Source organism: Palaemon carinicauda, chromosome 16 (assembly GCF_036898095.1).
Source record: "Palaemon carinicauda isolate YSFRI2023 chromosome 16, ASM3689809v2, whole genome shotgun sequence".
Lineage (NCBI taxonomy): Eukaryota > Metazoa > Arthropoda > Malacostraca > Decapoda > Palaemonidae > Palaemon > Palaemon carinicauda.
This window is the reverse complement of record NC_090740.1, coordinates 124,328,451-124,347,160: the sequence shown is the minus strand read 5'-3', so window position 1 is coordinate 124,347,160 and position 18,710 is coordinate 124,328,451. Positions and strand designations below refer to the sequence as shown.

The 18,710-nt window shown below is 45.4% G+C and overlaps 1 long non-coding RNA gene across 1 annotated transcript in view; it reads right to left on the bottom strand.

The window, feature by feature from the left end:
• Positions 1-235: 235 nt before the first annotated feature.
• Positions 236-18,710, bottom strand: part of LOC137655854 (uncharacterized) — a 33,421-nt gene continuing 14,946 nt past the window's right edge. Inside the window, exons 2-3 of the long non-coding RNA XR_011046883.1 lie at positions 13,151-13,326; positions 236-605 (exon numbers count right to left, since the gene is read on the bottom strand). This is a non-coding gene — a long non-coding RNA (uncharacterized lncRNA). The remainder of the gene's footprint in view (positions 606-13,150; positions 13,327-18,710) is intronic.

The window sequence follows — 18,710 nt, the reverse complement described above, 5'->3', positions numbered from 1 at the left end:
ACTGAATAAAATTAACCTAAAGCAAATGATATAAATCACAAATGATGGAAAAAAAAATTACAGAATAAAACTTACGTACTGTTAAATCTAGTTTAGAGTACCTAAAGACATTTTTACCCCTTTTTAGCCTTAATATAACAATTACCAACTTTTAGAGAGCTGTCCCAAAACCTTTGTGAGGGGGTAAAATAAATCATTCATGATGGAATAACTACAATAATTGATGAAAAATCCATTATAAATAAACTGTTGATTATATGAAAACTACTGACCATAAAATATTTCACATATTCAATACACCTGTATGTAAAAACATTAAAATCCTAGAGACCAAAAACCCACTAGGGACCAGATAAATTGTCTGTCATAAATCCAATACCGAAGCATAAATATTTTCTAAAACCTTTCGAATTGCACAAAATATTCTCCAGTCCTTTCGACATTTTAACTCCATGTCAACATTGCATTAATATCAATCTTGTATGACAATTTTCAGTCTTCTTGCATTGCAGATGATTTCCACAAGGACGCTTAGGGTGTGATTTCCTTTACAGTAACATTTCTTTTCTCTGGTTCCTTATTCCACTTGATGCATCACCAATAATCTGAAATGAAGTCATGATTTAGTACTGGTATAGTTTGCTACCATTACACCACTTCATTGTGGATACATTATTTTCTAGAAACCTCAAATATACAATTTATATGAATGCTAAAAAATATTTACTCTAGTGAAATTCTCTCAGAATTATCTAAATTATCATTGCTATTTTTACTGTTATTACTATTATCATCATCATTCAATATCTTAACCAGACCATTCAGTTTTATTCCTGGCCATTAAATAAAAGACAATGAACTCGAGTTCGAAAACAGGAAACCATGGAGCTGTCATCTGCTTTTGGAAGCAGTGAAAGGACTAAATAGTTTAAAGGAATAATTGTATGGTTGTAAATTCTTCAGTTTCATCGACTAAAATTATGTCACAAAACAAAAAGGTTCTCAACAAGAGCCTCAAGCTTATTACTCAAAACCATCAGGCAATAATTTATATGCAATATATATATATATATATATATATATACATATATACATATATATATATATATATATATATATATATATATATATATATAGAGAGAGAGAGAGAGAGAGAGAGAGAGAGAGAGAGAGAGAGAGAGAGAGAGAGAGAGAGAGAGAGAGAGAGAGAGAGAGAGAGAGAGAGAGAGAGAGAGAGAGAGAGAGAGTAGGCATGCATGTCAAAAGTTTGCAGAGTTAGGTAAAATAAAAAGATTTTTAAAAAAATTGTGATTTGTTCCTACACAAATACTAGCACTCGACTTTAATAGGAGACTCATCCTTTTGATGGAGGAACCCCTTAAAACCATACTGCTTGGTTTGAAATCCGGGGATGTCAATAAACTCGGATCTGATAGAGGCATGAGTGTTGATTCCTGCCACCTCCCAACATTTGAGAATACATTCTTATGGGTCAGGTTAGGTTTCTGTCCACCGACAGATGGTCGAAGAGGAACCTTTATCTATATCCTAGGAAGGATACCATGTCACATATGGCCAATTAGGTGTAATGTATCCTATATTCTATCCATCCTTTCCCTTATAAGAAAGATGAAGGCGATACAGTGCTGATTTCCCCAAGAGAGGGGAGGATGAAGAAAAGGAGGAGCAAGTCAGTCTTAATCATTCATTCTGACTAATACCGGTTAACCAATGACTTAAACCTCCTGGTACTTGCCCATCAAGGAGACTGAGGTGTCATATCAGTTGTTGTGCAGCCACCACAAGACCAATGGAAAAGGTTTCCTACTCCTGTGGGTTACGTCTTGCAGGTAGTGGACGATGACAGTTGTCTACCGCTTCCACAAGCCCGCCTGTAGATTATGCACCACAGAGTAGTTTTGTTTCAACACCAGGGATGTAACAACGCTCCTGACGTCATGTGCTCTGGGTTGACGTGACGGAGGATAATAAGGATTCAGTGCCAGGTCAATAACCTTATGAATACAAGCAGAGATGATGTTCTTCGTTATCCTACTCTTGACCTTCCCCGTGCTGACAAAGAGGGCTGGTACACGGGGGCGAGCTGCAGATGTTCTTTTGAGGTAATACCTCAAACTCCTTATTAGACATAACAACAGCTGATCTAGATCAAAGGTTACAGAATGGACTCGTTATCCGGAAGGAATCAAATCTAAAGTCCGCTACGCCCAGATTTTGAGTCATTGCAACAAACTCTGGAACGAAGCCGAGACTTACCTCTCCCCATCTCCTTGAAGGGGCGATGTCATACGAGAGACCATGAAGTTCGCTAACTCTTTTGGCCAACGTCAAGGCGAGTAGGAACACCGCTTCAAAGTTAGGGAGCTATCTGTTCGTATGGAGGACCCTTTAGTGAACGAAGGAACGGAACCACGTTACATGGAGGAGGTCTCATTTCCAACTGGGGACGGGTAACTTCATAACTTTGTATGAGGAGAGAAAGTTCCACCGAAGAGGAAATATCTACTCCTTTCAGCTTAAAGGGCAAGACTCAAGGCTGACAAGAAACCTTTCACTGCTGAAGCCGAGAGGAGCATTTCCTCTCGCAGGTGCACAAAGAACTCCGCTATTGGTGGAATAGTGGCATTGACACCAACCACAGAAGACATTCCACTTTGCCTGGTAGACTGCAGCTGATGATCTTTACAGGTGTCCAGCCATCCACTTCACGATTCTCTGAGTGTGGAGGTGCTGGAGAGTCTTCAGATGTGAAGTCGTAGCGAAGCTATAGCTCTGTGGAAGATGTTGGCATGTGGTTGTAAGAGTAGATCGTGTCGTGAAGGGAGTTCTCTTGAAAGCTCTGTCAGGAGCTGCAGAAGGTCCGGAAAACCATTTTGGGTGATGCCATAACGGAGCTATGAGGGTCATAGAGATATTGACAAATAATCTGGTCTTGTTCAGTACTCTTCTTATCAGACAGAACGGGGGAAAGGCAGAAACGTCGATGTTGTTCCATCGTTGTTGGAATGCATCTTGCTAGAGAGCCTTGGGATTCAGGACTGGAAAGCAGTACAGCGGGAGACAATTCAGGCACATTGCTAACAGGTCCACAGTCGGCAAACCCACAAAGTCAGAGCTTTGTTGGCTACTAGATGATTCAAAGGCCACTCGGAGTCACTCTGCTCAGATTGTCCGCGAGCACATTCCTTTTGCCGGAAATGAAGCGAGCTGATAGTCACCATGTTGTCTTCTGCCCATCTCAGAATCTCTAATACCAGATGGGATAGGGGCTGCGAAAAAGTACTGCCTTGTTTGTTGATATAAGCCACTACTGTGGTGCTGTCGCTCATCACCACCACTGAGTGGGCTGCCAGGAAACGTTGAAGGGCCAAGAAGGCAGCCTTCATCTCTAAGAGATTTATGCGCTGGTACTTTTTGGACTCTGACCAAAGACCTGAGGTTGTGTGGTGCAGCATATGGGCCCCAAACCCTTCTTTTGATGCATCTGAGAAGAGCATCAAGTCCGGGGGAGGGACTAGAAGGTCAACGGCCTTTAGCAGATTCTCGTCTGCCACCCACCAATCGAGGTCCATCCGTTCCTCTGGTTCCATGGGGACCGCAATGTCCAGGGAAACGAAGGCCTGATTCCACTTGGACTTCAGCTGCCATTGGAGAGATTATATCCTGAGACGGCCATTGGGAATTAGACGGGCCAGAAATGATAGATACCCGAGGAGACATTACCACGTCTGGGCTGGGAGTTCTTCTTGTCTGAGGAATGGTCTTGCAACCTCCACAGCCTCCCTACCTTGTTGTCTGATGGGAAGACTTTCTGAAGGTTGGTGTCTATTACCATTCCTAAGTATACCAGTCGTTGTGAGGGAAGCAGTGATGACTTCTCGAGGTTTACTATGATCCCCAGATTTTGGGAAAGCCTCAGAAGTTTCTCTCGGTGTTGAAGAAGGGTCGCCACCAAGTCTGCCAGAATCAGCCAGTCGGCCAGATCGCGTAGGAGATGGAAGCCGATTCTGTGAGCCCCCGATGACACTAGGGCAAACATTCTCGTGAAGACCTGAAGTGCTGTGGAAAAACCGAAGCACAGTACCTTGAACTGGTATTTCTCTTTATCTAGAATGATTTTCAGATACTTCCTTGATGATGGATGGATTGGGATCTGGAAGTATGTGTCCCCTAGGTTCACTGTAAACATGAAGCCCTGTGGTTTTACCACTTGTCTGACGGTATCTGCTGTCTCCACGCTGAACAAAGTTTATTCTACAAACTTGTTTGGAGCTGAGAGGTCGATGACGGGTCTCCAGCCTCCAGACGTCTTTTTCACAAGAAAGAGTCGACTGAAGAAGACTGGGGAGTCGTTGAGGGCCTCTTGGAGGGCTCCCTTCTCTAACATAGTCTGAACTTCGGCTCGAAGGGCCAACTTCCTTGCGAATTCCTACTCATAGGAGCTCAGTGTAACTGGAACTTTGGTCAGTGGGGGAGAGATCGTGTGAACGGGATGTGATACCCTGAACGAATCACGGAGATTGTCCAGGGTTTGGCCCCGAGCTGCACCCACCTCTGCCAGCAGCGATGCTGGCATCCTCCAACTGGTGGACAAGTGGGAGATTGTCCATCCTAACGGTTGCGGCCTCAGCTGCCTCCAATAGGATTCTTCTCTCCACAAGAGGACTTGGGGCCTTTCCTGTCCTTGGCAGGAAAGGGCTTCTTGGACACCTTGGGCTGGTTGGCTGTAGTCTTGGTCATTGGCAGTTTCTACTGTTTCTTCTGTGGAGGAGGAGGTGGTCTATAGGGCCAGGATGTCAAAGCCCTGATTGGACTTCCTCCATGTCTCCGCAACCCGTTCTACGTCTTCCGGCTCAAATAAGGAAGACCCCTCCAGAGAGGAGTTCCGGAGTCTCATTACCTTGATCTGTGGGACTTGGTGATCGAACCTCTCTGCTATAGAGTCTCTTTGCCTCAAGATGGTGTTAGCTAACAAGTTTACAACTTGGTGGGCAAGGAACTCAATGGTTCGAGTTTCTGAAAACAGATAGGTTTCCATTGCATTCCTGGAGCTTTCCTTGAACCAATCCTCAGTCCGCATCTGGTTTCCCATCGACCCCAACCAGAGGTTCAGCGACGAAGTAGCCTGCATGGCATACTTCCCCACCTTTTCCTGGTTGAGGATCTCAGACATGGAGAACAAGACCTGCAACCAAAAGTCTCTCTTTAGATAGATCCCCTTAGTCAATTCCTCTAAACTTGGAATGGTGCAGATGGAGGGCCAGAAGAGGCTCATTAAAAACCTCATAGTACTTCCTCTGCTGCACACACAGCAGAGGGAGGAGTCTTGAAGCTGAGCTTGCCCGGAGGGAGCTGGAGGAGCTGGTGATCTGAGCGATCATCTTCCGACAGACACTCTTCAGACCATGACACCAGGGTAAGGCAGCACTAGTCTTGGGGGGGCTTCTGAGTGCCATAGACATGGTCTAAGACTGTGCCTTTGCCCTCCCAAGAGGCCACCACAGGGTCTGACAAACCATTTATGCTGCGGTGGTTGACAAACCATTTATGGCCCTCATGCTGGCCAACACTTGCCATGAGGTGTGCTTGGACTCCCTTTGCTCTGCCTCCGACAGCTTCGAGCTAGCAGAGTTAAGAAGAAAATCATCGCATTCGCTGTTTTCCAACAATGAGAAATCATCTTGGGATGGGTCGTGATCGTCCTTAGAGTGATGTGGTACATCAGTCGATGGACATTGCCCCCCTGGAACCCTTTGAAGGTCTAGAAGTCTTCACAGAGGATTTTGGGAGGGTCTTAAAATCTTTAGATTCTTTCCTTGGAGGGAAAAAGGTTTCCAGGAAGGAGGCCTTTTCCATGGGTTTTGAAACTGGATGGAGTTCCTGAGGAACCACCTTGATGGGAGATGGGAGGAAGGAACTCACCACAGACTCTTCTCTGCGAGAAGCCTCTTGCAACGATGGTGAAGGTTGTGCAACCGGTCAAAGGGGCATTAGGATGACAATGCTGAGTCTCCATCTGGATGTTTTGACTGGAGTCAGTTTGACTCTAGGGCCAAAGAAGCAGCTTTGGATTTCTTCGACTTCGAAGAAGACTCCGAAGGCGATGAATCCCTTTTAGCCGCCTTCTTCCATGCATGCCTAAACCTTTCTCACTGGGAAGCACACCACTCCTGACAATCAGGGCAAGTATTATGATTATCACACCATTGTCCTCTACAGGTGGGACATAACTGGTAAAGATCTGTATCTATAGAGGACATAAAAGTCTCGCAAGAGCAGCCCTCCGGTCCTGGGCAGGTCTGCATAACGATGGCCAAAGACACACATACACTCGAAAGAAAAGTGGGGCTCACAGCCCAGGTGTGTGAGTGAGAGGGATAGTTACTACCCCTGGCACAGCTAACTAGCGGGTAGGTGGTTAACCCTTGCTAAAAATCTAATGGCTCGTCTTTCAGCTTCACCAAAAGTAATACTCCTATAAATAGCGTTGGTTTGTAGGTAGTGACGGAATAGTTGTAATTTTCCAAACTACTATCTACTATACTATACAGTATTATATTATAATGTAGGACAATTTTGGAAATAATTAGTATTTTTTCCTAACTATAAAATCCTTGAGCTATTTACAGAGGAGATTATTTCAGTGAAAACTGAAACTAAACAGAGACTTTTTTAGCGAGGTAAAACCACCCAACACTAATTAGCGGAGGCCGGCAGTGGGGGTAGGCTAGCCACCCCGCTCACACACTTCCCGGTGAAAAGCCATCACTTTTGTTTTTTATTAGAGGCAGGACTTGTAGGAGGACTAGGTGACGGCAGGACAGGTATGTGTAAAAAGCTAAAGGATTTTATAGTTAGGAAAAATACGAATTGTTTCCAAATTTGTCATTTGTTCCAACACCTAATGCAAATATTTTTGCTTCTCACAGTGGAGATTTGCCCTTAGGTAATTTTCTGATCTCTGGGGTGCAATTCTGTGCTTTGCACAAGATTAATGGACACCCTTACACCTAACTAAATCTCAAAATGTGTCAGTATGCTAACGGCCTGAGCAATCCATATGGTTTTGTGTGAACTAAGCATTGTGACTTGACCAGGTAAGGAATACACTGGAGTTGTACTACACACTTAACCTAACCATTGCCTGACTTCCCTCGCTGGGAGGACAGGGACGTGATAATACCTGTACATATATTTTAGGCTACACAATGGATATGGTTGTTATCTGCAGACAGAGGAGGCCAGCTTGCAGACTTCCACGGATGACCTCAAGAGGGGAAGATAAAGGAAGAGAGGCCAGTCAATCTATTATTCCTCCCAAGCTCATCCTGGGTAACATCTGCCCTTGATCGACTGCTATTTATCCTGCAAGGGAGCCGAGTTATCAAAAACCATATGTTGTGCCATCACCCCAGGACCAAGGCATTCAGGTTCCTGTGCTTAATGTCTGACACTTCCACACATCCGGTTGAAATACTGCACTTGCCCCACAGAGTAGTTCTTTTGAATGTTTGGGACATACTTATGCCCTAACTTCGTGAGCTCTGGGTCTACTACCATGTGGAGGAGAGTCCAGATACAGGGACTGATCTATGACCTGTCGAATCCAAGAAGAGATCGTATTCTTGGTGACTCTCCTCTTGACCTTGCCCATGATCACGAAAATCTTGTTTACATGCAGGCGAACTCCTGCAGATCATATACAATAACGCTTCAGCGTTCTTATAGTACAAAGTAACGAATTATCTAAGCCAAATGATAAAGTACGAAGACTTCAATCCACAAGGACCCAAACCTTGGGTCCGCTAACAGCCACAGTCTGTCTTGGCAACAGACTCAGGGACAAAGTCGAATGTTACTAAACCTCCATCCCCTGGCTAGGGTACTGTATGTCTTACAAGAGACCATGTCCTTCGCTGGCACTCATCATGGCAGTCAAGGCAAGAAGGGATGAATATTTTTGAGAGCCAAGTTATGGACTGAGAACTGACTATCAGCATGAAGCACTCCTTTCTGAGAGCGTGGTACAATAATTATGCTCCAAGTAAGTGGTCCACCTTCTGGTTGGGGACCAGTGAGTTTGACCGTCTGAATGAAGAGAAACACAAAGCCGAGCGGCATTCTGTCACGGTTGAATCCGAGTAGGTCTTTCCTCCCTGAAGTGCTGTAAGCTTCACTGTTCCAGACAGAAAGGTATAGAACGGCGCGAGGCCACTTTCCACGACCTCAATCTTAGCGGATAGCCCACGTTGCCTCATGCAAGACGAATGATGACGTATGGGGGCATCCAGCCACCCTTTTCATTACTGTTTGTGAAAAGCCTTTCTGAGGGAGGTGAAGCTGAAAACCCTCCAGGTGAGGGGTCATAGAGACATGACTGATCGTGGTGCATCCCTGAGTGAGGTTGTATAAGCAGCTCGGGAAAAGAGAGAACAATTCTCTCGATATCTCGGTAGGCAGGAATAGAGGGTCTAGGTGATATTCTACTGTACGTGCTGTAACTGCGGAGCTATTAAGGTCATCAACAGATCTGCAGATGCCTTTCTAGAATGTGTCTCATCAGACAGATGGGGGAGAAATGCATGGGCGTTTCCAGAAAGTCGGAGGGCTTCTAAGGACGTGTCTGATTACCCCGTACTGATTAACTAGGAAGTTTCCTTGCCAGCACTGAATCGAGTAGCAGACGGCAATTGAGTTGTCACACGTTCAACTCCCTCTTCTTCCGGCCATGCGGAAAGTAGTCATGCAAAGAATATCTTTGTCTGTGTTCTATGCCATGCCTAAAGTACCCTTCTCTGGGTATACTACCACTACCGAGCTTTGATAACAAAATCACTACGGTATGACAAGAAGGGAGTTGTTGGTAGAGATCAATAGCCAGCAACATTGCGCTCAAATCCAGGAAAACTTGTATGGCTGCCAATAAGTGATGAAACATAGCTCAGAGGCCATGTGTCACGACAGGTGAGCCACCCCCTCTTTCTTTCTATGTATTCCCCAAGAGCATCAAATGTGGGAAAGGCAGGAGGCACCTGACTAGCAGTAGTGCTACTGCGCCTAGTGTCTGAAAGAAGACTACTACTCCTAGAGGACTCTAGTTACTTGAATGAAAAGCATGTAGTACCCTGGTGGGTACCACAGAAGGTACTTGGATTGGTCTGGAGACCGCCTCCTGAACGGCATTCACCCGTTCTGTAAACAAGGCTGCGCCCTCCTGTTGCTTCCTTCCTTTCTAATGTATAACACGGATGATCGCTTTCATAGCAAGGAAAGTATGCTCTATGCAGGCATTGCGAACCTGTTTACTTTTGCCAACTACCGAAATAGGGCGAATAGGTAGAGCAAGGTGTCACTAAAGTGGCGATCCCTAGCGAGTGTGATTGGTGAACCACAGAAGGGCGAGGCGAACGTTGCGAGGAGAGGATCAGCGAGCAACTGTGCTTGGTGTCTCACTGTCAAAGTATACAGCGATGGGGAGTGAGGGCGCACCTGTGGTAAACAGGATGCCGAAGGGGAGTGAGAGCGCACCTGTGGTAAACAGGATGCTAAAACATGAAGCGTGGGCGAGTAGGTTCTTGTGAGCTCTCTATGAGGTTGGCGAGTGACAGAAATCGCACGCAGACCTACGCCAGGTGGAGGAGCTCGCCCATCCATCTCGCTAGTGCTCAGTGAATGGGTGTGCAGGTCTGTGCTTCCAAGCGTTGAAGTGGCATGGACCAAAGCACTTTTATCGGTCATGCCTCCCACAGAAGGTTGGCGAGTGGCCTTGTGCGTTCCTACAGGAGGAGGCATTCACTCGTAAAGAGGCGAGTAAGACTGCGGTAAACAAGTTGTACGCGCAGCCCTTTAAAGAGAAAACTAGTCTTCCCTTCCTAATCATCAGAAACTCTGAAAGACTCTGGGCTACCCAGTCAGCCAACTGCCACATAAGGCAGCCAGTACCGCTCAGAGATTGTGTCTGTTGACCAACCCTGAAGGGTTAGATGGTTCAATTGAAAGGAACAAGGATCATTTGACTCTCCAGCAAAGAAAGATCAACTTTCATCGGAATGCCTGAGGTGGGCAGATAGGTTGCTTAGGAAGTAAACACTTCAAGTCGATAGCTGTTGAGTCATCCGATCGATTGCAAGCAACTGTTTCTGTAAAGGGGTGGTGAACCCTGATCCCCAATTGCCTTCACTCCAATGGGAGTTGGTTGTGTATGTCCACTTACAGATCGGTAAACACCAGAATAGCTAGTACAGTACTCTAGCAGATAATAGCATTACAAGAACCTCCTTAGTTGATCGCTATCAAGCAAAAGATCGATCGCAAGCAACTACTTCTGAAAGACAAGATTGAGACATATCTTCAATCACATTTATTAGATAGGTAGTTGTATGCAAAAGTCAAGCTACAGACCAGTAACAGAGCCAGAAAATTTTCTCTGTATAAGGTAAACTTCCTCCGATCTTACGGCAAAAGTTCCATGTGACGGATATCCCGAGGTAGAACAAAAATCCAGGTGTGGCCTGAATAGTTTGCTATGCACGACACTCGAGTGAAAAACGTCGATGAATGTTTGCAAACGAGACCTCCTCCTACCTATGACAGGTATCCCTTAGAAAAGGCGAATATGTTTCATATCTTTCCATTCCCAATTGACAAAAATGTCATAAGCTCTGATTGTTTCCTCCCAAAGAAACAGACTTGCTTATGCAAAGTTTTGGAGTCTACGTATAGTACCTTTGATACTTAGACATACGATCCGGAGATGTTAGGGAGGAGCTGATGAGAAGTAGGTGGAACCCACTTGAGGACAGACTACCTATGTCAGGTTATGGGAAGGAATACAAAAACTGACTTAGAAAGTGAGCAACCCCCTCGAGGTAGCTCATGGAGTCACTTGCGGGAATAATGTGTATGGGACGAAGTGCATCAAAGCTCAAAAGGAATTGATCGTTGACCAGCGGTAGTATTGTTAACATGTTTGTGAGCATGCGTGTGCCCATGAAGAGCACATGCAGTTAGCAAAGAGATCAGACCTTTGTCGCTAGTAGGTGCTCACCAGCTTGCCCACAACAACAGGAAAAGTGCACCTGTAAGCAAATACCTGTTTGTTATTGTTCGTAAACATAAGCACGAGCTGATTCCATCCAGTCAGGAATAACCTCGAAGGGTTATGTCTCACGAGACTGGTGTGCCTAGGGCATGATGGGGCGAGTCGGAGGTCGCAAGGGGTTGGAAGCCGACACTATGTAAGTGCTCTGATCCCCTCTCTATCCTGTAGGGAGGAGAAACCCAAGATAATATACCTGAAGGATTATGTTTCGATGATGAGGAAGCCCTAGGCTGGGCCCCCCGGGGCCTGGTCTCACAAAACTTTATGAGCTTTGTTGTGATTGAGACGGCAACCACAAGCAGTTGGCAGGTATCACCAAATGCGGCAATAACCTCAAAGTGTTATACCCTACAAAACTCGTCAATGGGAGAAGCAGCGACCATAAGCAGTCGACAGGCATCACCATCTGCAGCAATAACCCTGAACGGATATTGCTCACAATGATCGTTGTACCCTGGGGGACCAAGGTAGAGGTGGCAGTAGGCCTCACCATTTGCAACAATAACCCCAAAGGGTTATAGCCTACAAGACTTGTAGATGGGAGAGGCAGCAACTGCAAGTGGTCATCAGGCATCACCATCTGCAGCGATGAACCTGAATGGCTATTGCTCACGAGACCTGTTGTACCCTATAGGCACAATGGTAGAGGCACCGACCGCTCCACCTTTTGAGGCAATAACCTTGAAGGGTTATAGCTCACATAACTCAATGGAAAAGACAGCGACTGCAAGGAATCGGCAGGCATCACAATCTGCGACAATACCCATGAATGGATAATGCTCACAAGACAAGCCGTGTGAAATGTGGCTGTGGTCAGTTTCTTGGTTCTCCAGTACAGTACTCGAGAGGATCGCCCGACTTGTAACCCCGAGGGCAACTAGTTTACAAATGCTCTTGTTGCTACACTAGAGCTGCAGGAACAAAGGTGAACAGAAGCAGAGAGTGGTGCAGCTAAATCCCCGAGAACTCTACCGGTGCATCACCTCAAGTCTTGGAGGGGAAGACCAGGGTTAACCCCAGGGGAGGCATGTGTGCGCTCCTGCTGTGCCTCGAACTGTGGCACCCATGTTAGCCATTCCTTAAACAGGGAGACCCAAAGCCCTGAGGAAGGTAGGAGTTGGCAACGAAAGAGACCTCCGGTGGGCGCTGTTGCTTCACTAAGGTCTAGGCGTTCACACCAAAGGGTATTATGGAGGTCATTTGGTCATCGTTCTACTCGTCCGTCCTAAACGAGTAGAAACATCGTAATAAGAAGCCAAGACTTCTTACTCCATCGTCCACCAAACCCCCACTGGGAGAATGACCACTTCCTGAAAAAGTTTAAAGTCAATAGCCAGTTTATTAATGGTTAATGGAAGAGAAAGTCAATAGCCAGTTTATTAATGGTTAATGGAAGACACACGGAACGTCTACTCACTCCTGAGCCAAATTAAAAAGGAGCGGATTTTCACCAGTAGTGTGTGAGTGGGTGACTAGTCTAGGGTAGTTATACTTTGTTATAAAGTTGTTTGGCTAGTTTCAGCTTTTTCCTGAATAATCTTCACTGTAAAGAGCGCAAAGGATTGTACAGTATACTGTAGTGCCACAACAATTGTATTGTTTCCAACTACCTGTATATGTAAAAACCTGAGTCCTTTACTCAACCTTACCTTCCCTCACCAATACCCTACAAAGTCCCAGCTGCAATCAAAGTACAGTAACTACAGTACAGTATTACGTGAGCAAGCGGGGGAGGTGGGGTTTCCCCATTCTCCATGGATAATAACCACCTATCAACTACTGTATCTACACCTTGCTATAGAACTTTAACCAATGTATTCCAGTTTTGCTGTTACAATTCTTCTATGTAAAGGACGAAGGTTTGTATATGTACCAGAACTACTTAATTTTAACATCAGCACTGCATGTATACTTCTTTTCCTCAACTTGAAAATCTTTGCCCTAAATTCAGGGTGATTGCTCATTACATTCTAATAGGAATTATTAAACCTAACTGATACTTGACAAATATTCTAGCTTTCTACTTACCATAGTTTTGGACATCACTGTCCACAGCCACAGTAGATCAAATCCCGGTATTGCAACTTCACTCAACTCAATATGAGTGAGCCTGGTCCTGTAGTCATTATACTTTGGTTGAAATCACAAGACCACGATGATGATAAATTCTGCATGAAATTCAGTCTCCATGTCTTGGCTTTATTCTGTTAAGGTAAAGAAAATTTTAATGTTGAATGATGCATGATTATAATGTACAGTATTCATTATTCCAGTAAAAGAAAAGCAATGATATCAGTAGAGGGAATATTTAATCAGGAAAGCAGATGAGGCTGATAAAGCTATGAATTTCGGGAGTGTCTATGGTGTTAGAATTGGTCCTAGAATTATCAACAAAATCTCTACTGGGGCAAAGAAGAAGCATATACCCATCAAAAAGAGATAGATCTGCTATAACAACAGAAAATGAAGAAAGACAATATTCATTGGAACACTTTAGTGAGGTCATGAATATGAGATATGAAAGGAATAATCCAATTGATATACCTGAAGCTGAGGAAGACTTTGATGCGCCCATGAATGAATTCAGTGTGTTTGAAGTCGAATCTATCACTAAAAAGCTCAAGAGATGGAAAGCCCTTGGATATGAGAGAATAACTGCCGAGATGATATTGAGTGAAAATGAAGTGACTACCAGAATACTTACAAGAGTATTTTGTAGAATGTGGCGTGAAGAGGCAAAAACCTGATGAATGGGAGCTAGGAGTGTTGGTGAAAATGGCAAAAAAAAAAAGATCTGACTACTGTAATTGCAATAATTACCAGGCATCACACTTACATTAATTGTCATGAAACTACAGTATATAGTATGCTTATTCAAGAGTTGAGAGAGAAAGATTGATGAAAAGCTGAGAGATGAACATGCAAGATTTCGAAAAGGTAGTTGTATTGACCAAATTTTCATTTCAAGACATGCTGTACAGCAATGTGTAGAATATAGAAATCCACTTTTGATGGCATTTGTAGACTTTGAAAACACCTTTGACAGTATGCATCGGCCAATTTTATGGAGAGTCCTGCGTTATTACGGAGTTCCTCTTAAATACAGTATGTAAATTTGATTAAGTCTTTACATGAGCATAGAAAGTGCAAAGTTAATGTTATAGGAGTCCTGTCAAATGAATTTCTAGTGAATTGTAGAGTACTCCAAGGGAATTTGTTATCACCTATGTTGTTTATCCTCCTCATGGATTTTGTAATACATAGAACATTTGGGGATGGTGAAGAAGGATTGCACTGGATTGGTAATAGGAAATTAGCTGACCTAGAGTATGCTGATGATGCTGTCCTTATTAGCAGAACACCATAGAAGTTGCAATGCTTGCTTACCAGAATGCATGAAATATGTTATTTTCATTAGTAAAATAAATTTTTGAATATACTTACCCGATAATCATGTAGCTGTCAACTCCGTTGCCCGACAGAATTCTACGGGAGGGATACGCCAGCTATCACTATACTAGAAGGGGGTGTACTCACCAGCGCCACCTGTGGCCAGGTACTGCAGTACTTCTTGTTGACACCACCTCACTTTTTCCTCGGTCCACTGGTTCTCTATGGGGAGGAAGGGTGGGTCAATTAAATCATGATTATCGGGTAAGTATATTCAAAAATTTATTTTACTAATGAAAATAACATTTTTCAATATTAAACTTACCCGATAATCATGTAGCTGATTCACACCCAGGGGGGTGGGTGAAAACCAGTGTACATGACTAAAGGATAGCTAAGTATCCCGTATTTCATATAATCAGTTATTTCAGAATAACAATGAAATAATAAGTACCTGGTAAGGAAGTCGACTTGAACCGTTACTCTGCCTTTATTAAGTTCGTCTTCCTTACTGAGCGCAGCGTTCCTCTTAGGAGGCTGAATCAACTCTAAGGTGCTAAAGTATACAGGGCTGCAACCCATACTAAAGGACCTCTACACAACCTCTAACCCAGGCGCTTCTCAAGAATGAATTGACCACCCGCCAAATCAAAAAGGATGCGGAAGGCTTCTTAGCCTACCGTAACAACCCAAAAAACAACAATAAAAGCATTCAAGAGAAAGGTTAAAAAAGGTTATGGGATTAAGGGAATGTAGTGGCTGAGCCCTCACCTACTACTGCACTCGCTGCTACGAATGGTCCCAGGGTGTAGCAGTTCTCGTAAAGAGACTGGACATCTTTAAGATAAAATGATGCAAACACTGACTTGCTCCTCCAATAAGTTGCATCCATAATGCTCTGCAGAGAACGGTTCTTATTAAAGGCCATCGAAGTGGCTACGGCTCTCACTTCGTGGGTCCTTACCTTCAGCAAAGCAAGGTCTTCATCCTTCATGTGAGAATGGGCTTCTCTAATCAGAAGCCTTATATAATACGAAACTCCGTTTTTGGACATGGGCATCGAAGGTTTCTTGATTGCACGCCATAAGGCTTCTGACTGTCCTCGTATAGGTTTTGACCTATTAAGATAATATTTCAGAGCTCTGACAGGGCAAAGAACTCTTTCTAGCTCGTTACCTACCATGTTGGAAAGGCTAGGAATTTCAAACGATCTAGGCCAAGGACGTGAAGGAAGTTCATTCTTAGCTAAAAATCCGAGCTGTAAAGAACATGTTGCAGATTCGGATGTGAACCCAATGTTCTTGCTGAAGGCATGAACCTCACAGACTCTTTTAGCTGTTGCAAGGCAGACGAGGAAAAGTCTTGAGGGTAAGGTCCTTGAAGGAAGCTGACTGGAGAGGTTCGAACCTAGGAGACATAAGGAACCTTAAGACTACGTCTAGATTCCAGCCTGGAGTGGGTAAACGACGTTCTCAAAAGACTTAAGGATGTCTTGAAGGTCCTTGTTGGAAGAAAGGTCCAAACCTCTGTGGCGGAGAACTGAAGCCAACATACTTCTGTACCCTTTAATCGTAGGAGCCGAAAGGGATCTCTCATTCCTTAGATGTAATAGGAAGTCAGCTATTTGGGTTACAGAGGTATTGGTAGAGGAAACTGCATTGGCTCTACACCAGCTTCGGAAGACTTCCCACTTGGATTGGTAGACTCTACGAGTGGATACCCTCCTTGCTCTGGCAATCGCACTGGCTGCCTCCTTCGAAAAGCCTCTAGCTCTAGCGAATCTTTCGACAGTCTGAAGGCAGTCAGACGAAGAGCGTGGAGGTTTGGGTGCACCTTGTCTACGTGAGGTTGACGTAGAAGGTCCACTCTTAGAGGGAGAGTCCTGGGGACGTCGACCAGCCATTGTAGTACCTCTGTGAACCATTCTCTTGCAGGCCAAAGGGGAGCAACCAGCGTCAGCCGTGTCCCTTCGTGCGAGACGAACTTCTGAATGACTCTGTTGATGATCTTGAACGGTGGGAATGCGTAAAGGTCGAGATGGGACCAATTCAGCAGAAAAGCATCCACATGAACTGCTGCTGGGTCTGGAACTGGGGAACAGTACAAAGGAAGCCTCTTGGTCATGGAGGTGGCAAACAGATCTATCGTAGGCTGACCCCACAAGGTCCAAAGTCTGTTGCACACGCTCTTCTGAAGGGTCCATTCCGTGGGGATGACTTGATCTTTTCTGCTTAGGCGATCTGCTGAGACGTTCATGTTGCCCTGAATGAACCTCGTTACTAGAGTGAGGTTTAGACTTCTTGACCAAATGAGGAGGTCCCTTGCTATCTCGTACAGGTTCCTCGAATGGGTCCCTCCCTGCTTGGAGATGTAAGCCAAGGCTGTGGTGTTGTCGGAGTTCACCTCCACCACCTTGCCTAGCAGGAGGGACTTGAAGTTCATTAGGGCCATATGAACTGCCAGTAGCTCCTTGCAGTTGATGTGGAGCGTTTCCTGTTCCCTGTTCCACGTTCCCGAGCATTCCTGTCCGTTCAAGGTCGCGCCCCAGCCCGAGTCTGATGCATCCGAGAAGAGATGAAGATTGGGGGTCTGAATCGCTAACGATAGGCCCTCCTTGAGAAGGAGGTTGGTCTTCCACCACAAGAGAGTGGTCTTCATCTCTTTGGTGACCGGGATAGAGACTGCTTCGAGCGTCAAATCCTTGTCCCAATGAGCTGCAAGATGGAATTGAAGAGGGCGGAGGTGGAGTCTCCCTAACTCGACGAACAGGGCTAATGATGACAGGGTCCCTGTGAGACTCATCCACTGTCTCACCGAGCAACTGTTCCTCTTCAGCATGCTCAGGATGCAATCTAGGGCTTGGCTTATCCTTGGGGCCGATGGAAAAGCCCGAAAATCCTGACTCCGAATCTCCATTCCCAGGTAAACTATGGATTGGGAGGGAATGAGCTGGGACTTTTCTAAGTTGACTAACAGACCCAGTTCCTTGATCAAGTCTAAAGTCCAGTTGAGACTCTCCAGACAGCGACGACTCGTGGAGGCTCTCAACAGCCAGTCGTCTAAATAAAGGGAGGCTCTGATGTCCGATAAGTGGAGGAATTTTGCAATATTCCTCATCAGATGCGTAAACACCATAGGAGCTGTGCTTAGGCCAAAACACAGGGCTTGGAATTGGTACACAACCTTTCCAAAAACGAATCTCAGGAAAGGTTGGGAGTCTGGATGAATAGGAACGTGAAAGTAAGCGTCTTTCAGATCCAACGACACCATCCAGTCCTCCTGCCTGACCGCTGCTAGGACCGACTTCGTCGTCTCCATAGTGAACGTCTGCTTGGTGACATAAGCATTGAGCGCGCTGACGTCCAGCACCGGTCTCCAACCTCCTGTCTTCTTGGCCACCAGAAAGAGACGGTTGTAGAAGCCCGGGGATTGATGGTCCCGGACTATAACCACTGCCTTCTTCTGTAACAGGAGCGACACCTCCTGGTGCAACGCTAGCCTCTTGTCCTTTTCCTTGTAGTTGGGAGAGAGGTTGATGGGAGAAGTGGTCAGAGGGGGTTTGCGGCAGAATGGTATCCTGTAACCCTCCCTTAGCCACCTGACAGACTGGGAGTCTGCACCTCTCCTTTCCCAAGCTTGCCAGAAGGTCTTGAGTCTGGCTCCTACTGCTGTCTGGAGAGGAGGAGAGTCAGTGTTTGCCTTTTGAAGTCTTGGGACCTTTCCTAGACCTGCTCCTGGAAGAGTCTGGACGGGAGCTTCCTCGGCTGGGGGCTCTGCCACGAAAGGGCGGAATAAACCTTGTAGCAGGAGTATCAGCCACTGGGGTGCGGTAAGTCCTGGGAACTGAGGGAGCAACCTTAGTCTTACGAGCTGAAGAGGCCACAAGATCATGAGTGTCCTTCTGAATCAGGGCCGCAGACAAATCCTTGATAAGCTCTTCGGGAAACAAGAACTTAGAAAGCAGAGCAAAAAGGAGTTGAGACCTTTGACAAGGTGTGATGCTGGAAGAAAGAAAGGTGCAAAGTTGCTCCCTTTTCTTAAGAACTCCTGACACAAACATTGAAGCAAGCTCGCCAGACCCATCCCGAATTGCTTTATCCATGCAGGACATTAAAAGCATGGCCGAGTCCTTGTCCGCAGGGGAGGTCTTCTTGCTCAGGGCCCCCAGGCACCAGTCTAGAAAATTGAACATCTCAAA